Here is a 6,000-nt window from a genome sequence, read left to right on the forward strand (position 1 = left end):
GAAACTGATTCTATCCTTGATTGATCATAGAATCATAGAATCATGGAAATTTGCAGCAAGAAAGGAAGCCATTCAACCATCCAGCCTACGTCTGGTATCCACACGTGCTATCTTCCTTGCTTATCATTTGGAGCAGAAACCTTTGCTGGTTTTCTTCACCCTTATCTCGCGGTACTGAGGCTAACAGGAGTACTTTCCTTTTTTAACTGTGGAACTGGCTATGATCAGCTGAATGGTCACTCTGAGGCAGAACTTCCTCTTTGGCACTTGGGCAAAGCAGCAATGTCCTGGGCACATGCAAAGAGGATACTTGAACAGGGAGCATCACTCACCTTGTTTTGTAGCCTTTACACCTGTTAATTTAGGCTGCACACCACAAGTCCTGGCCAGAATGGAGACAATTGGGTAATTTCCCCATGGATCATGCCAATTTTGGAGACCACACTACTGTAAGTGACTGTGATTGATTTTATGTACATAATTTATATTAGGTGACCATCCTTCACCCACTTCATTTTGCTTGAGAAATAATCAATCTGTTTCTGTTTGCTGTTTGCCATAAGTCTCGCCCAGCCACTGACTGATTGGCTGACAAGAGTGTTGTCAATATTCAAGCTGTTAATTTAAATAGGTTCCATTATGGGTGGGTTTCCTAAATGCCCCTCTTACTTTAGATGTATTTCATTGTGTAACATATACTTCTCCTTGGAAAACGAAGTGGAACAAATATATTTTTCAAGACATTTTTCTCTGCTTTGCGTGTCATTTAAAAAATCAAGATTCACCTTCAACTTGAAACCCCTGTTGGAGTTAGTGAGATAGTGAGATAGGGAAATTCTGTTCACCCTCTGCATTGTTTTGCAACTGCATGGCCTGCTCTGATCCCGTGTGCACTCAAATCACTACTGAAATAAAAGGTTGTTATTAATAAAACTGAGAAATCAATTTTCAACAAAAACAATTTCATCCCCATATTGCCTTTCAGAAGATATGACCATGTATACAGAATAGTATAATCTTTAGTACTCCTCATGGCCTGTTGTATATAGGTATTGTGTTGTGCGGTACTAGCCCATATTGACCAGAAGATTCCACATCCAATTCTCATTTTGTGCTGAGCTAGCCAATCTTGTTAAGGAACCACCTCAATGCTTCTGGGTTCCTGACGCTGTAAATATGAGGGTGATTCAGAGATTTGGCACTCCTTACGGGAAGGAAGTAGTTGGCCTGTAAATTACTGTGCTATAAAATTGAATGAATAGAAAGTCATGAATCCTTTTCACAAAATTAATTCTCAGGTAGTAGGTGTCATTGGTAAGGATGACATGCACCACCCATCCTTAGTTGCACTGTGAAGGTGTGATACAATTGAATGGTTTGCTGGGTCACTTCAGAGGGTCATTAACAGTCAACTATGTTGGTGTAGAACTGGAGTCACATATAGGGCAGACTGGGTAAGGTTAGCAGGTTTGCTTCCCTGACGGACATTAATGAATTCGACGTATTTTTAAGTCAATCCGACAGCTTTGTGGTCACTTCTTTATTGATACAAACTTTTTGTTTGCAGATAATTAAACTGAATTCGAAATTCTCAAGCTTGGTGGTATTTGAACTCATGTTATTTGAATTACTGGACCCATAACATAACCACAACACTACCATTTCCACACCCGGCACTTTCTAAAACCGAGGTACAGCGCACTTGCTGGAAGTGCTGGATCGTGGAATCATCCCTCTGATTTCAAATGGATAGTGTATGGGTGAGGACAAGGTCAGCTTGCTTGCAATGTCCTTCATGGTTTACTAGCTGGTTGCCACTGTCTGGGCACACGGATGAAATAATAGCCATTTCGGAGAGGTACTGGTGACTTGCCATTATCTGAGGAAAAATATGCAGTAAGGGCCAGGCCAGATGGGGACTGAATTGGCCTTAAAGTTAAATATAAAGAAGCAAGGTTAACCTGAGTCCTTACTGATGTCTTTACTGGACCTTGTTCTTCATCTTTCTCTGGCTTGTGTCTGTGTTCTGTCATCCCTTCAGGACTTGGCCCTGCTCACAGACTATTAATTACTGCAGTGCTCACTGCTGCTACAATACTGGCTTACATTGTTTTCAAAATTTAGGGGTTAAAAATCCACCTGCTAGTAATTTTAATGCTCCCTGAGTGCTATGTGCATGATGTCTAACTTGGTATAAAAGTGCTGATGGGCAATAATAATGATGGTTTTTGTATTTTCCCACATGGCTTTAACTGCATTGTAAAATTTTAACCCGTGGCTCAGCAACAGCAATTATTCTAGTTATCCAAGCAGATCCAATATATTTCATCCAGGCAGCAATTCCCAAATTGGAATGTATAGATTTACCTGAGTTTTTCATTCAAGCTCAGTTCAGATCTTAACGTGATGAGAATCGATTTTTCTTATCATGTGCAATCAGTAATGAAAACAGCTAAATCTGTATTACTCATACATATACCTGCATCAACACAGCAGATTGTGAACACAGGTTACTTCATGTAATACAAACTCATTTTGCATCTCATTCAGGTCTGAGTGCTCCATCACTCTGAATATTTACTGACATGTATATGGTGGATGCGATTGCTTTTCCAGAACTGGAAGCATGTAGGGCAAGCTCCGCAGGAATAACACAATATTGCCAAGACCTTCAGGAGCACAACAATAGGACTCAACATCCGAGAATGAATTTCAATTTGATTCAAAATGGTGAGCAGTTACCACGCTAGGAGATCCGACCTCCATTTAAAAAAAAAATAGATTTGAAAGACTAGCTAGGAGAAAATAAAAAGGAGATTTCAATGAGAATAACAGACCTATTCTACATGAGAATGTAAGAAAGTTTGGAATGAGCTGAGGCCAATGGGCTATTAGACCCATATGCAGTTACTTTTACTGTTGCATTACAGGAGTACATGGGTTATTGGTTCCCCAAGTGATTGCAACCATACTGTGAATTTACCAGAGTCATTAAATGAAAGGCCATCTACAGGATCCAGTTAAAAACGAGTGCTCCTGGTGCTAGTCATAGTAAAGTTAACAATGCTACTGGGAGCACAAGCATTGGAACCTCATTCCACAAACACCCCATTAAAAGGCAGCTTATCCTGCCATAAACCTTCTCCTGTCCCACTGCAAGTGGCTGTTAACACGCCCCGCTCCACCCTCACCACTTTAAAGAGCACCACGTTCCTTCCCCAGAGACCAGTGGCGACTGGGTCATTGAATACATTCGAGGCTGAGTTAGACAGAGTTTTGATCTGCAAGGGTTATGGGGGGCGGGGTGTGAGGGGTGGGGGGGGAGGTGGCGGGCAAGCTGGAAAGTGGAGTTAAGGCCACAATCAGATCAGCCATAATCTTATTGAATGGCAGAGCAGGAGTAAGGGGCCGAATGGCCTGTTCTTGCTCCTACTTCTTATGTTCTTAACTTCCTGTACCTCCTCAGCAAAGAAACATTAAGCTATTCTATTAATAGCCTATCTGGGAAACTGTAATGCAGCTGTTCCGTGTGCATGTAGAAAATGCTACAGGCAAATAAAATAGCACAAAAGTAATACACATGTAACTACTAATCCTCACTTCAGTCACAGGTAGTTTGAATGTCTAACTAATTGTGTAAAGCAAAAGAGTGTTGCTCTGTTATGCCAATGACATCACCAAAGTGTTGGGCAGACTGACTGATAAAGCACATCTGTTATCCCAAATGCATAGTAAGACGCAGGGGAACCATGCTAGTATATGTGCCTTTGGTCGCTGATCAGATTGTAAAATGCTTGGACGTTATCCGTGGTCTGGTTCAGCAAAAAAATCCAGTAAGCTGTCCTCGCCCACTGACCCTGCTGGAAGTGGGCATGTGTGGATGTGCCAGAAGAGGTCAGGGTTAGGTTTGGCTATAATGACCCTCCTGCTGGAATTATCTCTTGATGCCCGCACTCTGGGATCACATGTGAAGGGATGCCATACAGGACAGCAGCTAGCTCCTATTGAAAGGTACCCCCACCTGATTGATTGTTTTCAAAAGAGCTGACGAGAAAAGGGAAGAAAAGATGAGGGGGAACAATCTAATCTATTTGAAACTATTCCAAATATAGCGCTACATATAGATGGTAACAGTTTATTTAGTGAGTCCCTATAGGACCTAATATCAAAAAAAAGTGTTTAAAAACATATGTTGACAATGATCTTTGATAAACCCAGTACAATGACAATATAAAAATGATTAACTTTGATTCCATTTTAAATTAATTGGCTTACTATCCATGGTGCAGATTAAAATCATTATCTTTGCTGAACCTGCTGATTTTGTGTAATGTTCTATTAATTCCGAGTGGAATAGCTCAGGGGCACTGCAGCCAGTGATTGGTGGAGTATAAGGATGAAAAGGGATAATACCCTAACAGCACTGTGGGTGTACCTACCCCACATGGACTACAGCTGTTCAAGAGACAGCTCACCACCACCTTCTCAAGGGCAATTAGGGATGGGCAATAAATGCTGGCCTAGCCAGTAACGCCCACATCCCATGAAAGAATTTTTAAAAAGCAATGAGAGAGACCCCTCACACTGTACGAGCGATGATGTAACAGTCACATGAGATAGGCTTGAGGAGAAGAAGATATAGCAGCACGAAGGATGCTCGCTTAGGTGGCTTGTGGAAAGTGTATATAGTAACTGTAATAATAGAGTTGTTAGTTAACCTTTACCGGAATCTAAGACTTTCTCTAGAACGCCCTACAATACTACTAATATAAATACAACAACACAACAATTAGAGTGCTAGGCTGGCCTGATGACTCAGCACGTAGATGCATCATTGAGTGCGTTGCTCGCTTAAGCTGATGGTGAAGGGCTTGGATTTTGCATCCAGGTCTCTGTTACATTTGCCAATGTCAGCCAAACAGGTATCTGGGTTGTAATAATTAGATTCAGTGTCCTTGTCAACAAAAAACAGGAAAATAATTAGTCAGAGTTTCTGCTACTGATTGTCATCCAGTGACTCCCAGCTGGAAGAGTGTGTGTGTGTGTGTGTGTGTATGGACAAGATTGAGCTCAGCCATGATGCCCTAATGGTGCAATAGCTGCTCAGTCTAGATCTACCATGAAGAAAGACCACTTGCAACAAAGAGTGGAGGGACATACTGGTTTATAATGAGCTGTGCTTTGGCATAAGTCACTATCTTCAGGAGTGGAAGGGCGACCTTTTCTAGCATTGGACAACCTCTCATTTATTTTCCAAATGCATCATTTTGACAACATGCACATTGCCTGATACAATTCTCAAGTTTATTTTTCTCGCACAAAGCTAAGCACAGGCATGAATTTGCTTACTGGGGCTTCAGATGGCTCTTTATGTTTTACTGAGAAAGTCAAAGGCAATTTTCCATGTGCTTTGTGGAATCTCTCATGCATTTCAAATCCTTTACATATTCTCTCAAGCATTACAAATGTCAGTCCAGTTAACACAAGCAAAAAAAAAAATCGCAATTACCATGATCTTCCTGATCAATAAACCTGAAAAAACCTTCACATTCCTGCCAGTGCTAATGTATTGTAATTAACATTGTTTATTATAATGTCCTATAGACAGCTTTCATCTGCTAACTGAAATGATAGAGATCTGTTTTATTTTTATCACGTAGGGCTGCTAATAAATGCCCAGGGGACCTAGAAACAGAGAAGCAACAAAGAGAAATGCACCAATTTCTGTTTAGCAATAGAGCTGCTTAGTGCAAATGAACACTTGTGTAATTCTTTGCGCTGCAGCTTATGTTGAGCCCAATTTGACTGGGTAGCAGCTCTTTTGCTTTGTGGTCAGCTGGTCATAGGTTCAAGTGCCATTTCAGAGCATACAATCGAGGCTGACACATTAGTGCAGAACGGAGAGAATGCTGCATTGCCAGAAGTACCATCTTTCTCACAAAACATTAATCCAAGGGTGGACATGGAAGATCCCACAGCACTATTCAAAGAAACAGTGGG

Source organism: Heterodontus francisci, chromosome 31 (genome assembly GCF_036365525.1).
Source record: "Heterodontus francisci isolate sHetFra1 chromosome 31, sHetFra1.hap1, whole genome shotgun sequence".
Lineage (NCBI taxonomy): Eukaryota > Metazoa > Chordata > Chondrichthyes > Heterodontiformes > Heterodontidae > Heterodontus > Heterodontus francisci.